The sequence below is a fragment of the Nomia melanderi genome, unplaced genomic scaffold, assembly GCF_051020985.1.
Source record: "Nomia melanderi isolate GNS246 unplaced genomic scaffold, iyNomMela1 scaffold0014, whole genome shotgun sequence".
NCBI classification, from domain to species: Eukaryota; Metazoa; Arthropoda; class Insecta; order Hymenoptera; family Halictidae; genus Nomia; species Nomia melanderi.
The window spans coordinates 12,021,541-12,022,495 of record NW_027475130.1 but is presented as its reverse complement, the minus strand read 5'-3'; positions in this window follow the sequence as shown (position 1 = coordinate 12,022,495).

Below are 955 nucleotides of genomic sequence, written 5' to 3'. Positions count from 1 at the left end.
GGGTCAGGGGAAAATCCAATATATATCTGGTGATATCTCGGGTGCTATTACAGATAGCGCAATAAATCAAAGTGCATTGTCTGTAGGAGGCCCTGGCGCATGAATCTGTGCAGCGGGAACGACCTCGGACCACCAGGGGCCGAGAAAACGACAGTCTCATTGAGCCGGACACTCAGGGTCAGGGGAAAATCCAATATATATCTGGTGATAACTCGGGTGCTATTAGAGATAGCGCAATAAACCAAAGTGAATTATCTGCAGGAGGCCCTGGCGCATGATTCTGTGCAGCGGGAATGACCTCGGACCACCAGGGGCCGAGAAAACGACCGCCTCATGGGGCCGGACACTCAGGGTCAGTGAAAAATCCAATATATATGTGGTGATATCTCGGGTGCTATTACAGATAGCGCAATAAATCAAAGTGCATTGTCTGTAGGAGACCCTGGCGCATGAACCTGTGCAGCGGGAACGACCTCGGACCACCAGGGGCCGAGAAAACGACCGTCTCATGGGGCCGGACGCTCAGGGTCAGTGAAAAATCCAATATATATCTGGTGATATCTCGGGTGCTATTGGAGATAGCGCAATAAACCAAAGAGAATTATCTGCAGGAGGCCCTGGCGCATGAATCTGTGCAACGGGAACGACCTCGGACCACCAGGGGCCGAGAAAACCACAGTCTCATGGGGCCGGACACTCAGGGTCAGGGCAAAATCCAATATATATCTGGTGATATCTCGGGTGCTATTAGAGATAGCGCAATAAACCATAGTGAATTATCTGCAGGAGGCCCTGGCGCATGAATGTGTGCAGCGGGAACGACCTCGGACCACCAGGGGCCGAGAAAACCGCAGTCTCATGGGGCCGGACACTCAGGGTCAGGGAAAAATCCAATATATATCTGGTGATATCTCGGGTGCTATTAGAGACAGCGCAATAAACCAAAGTGAATTAT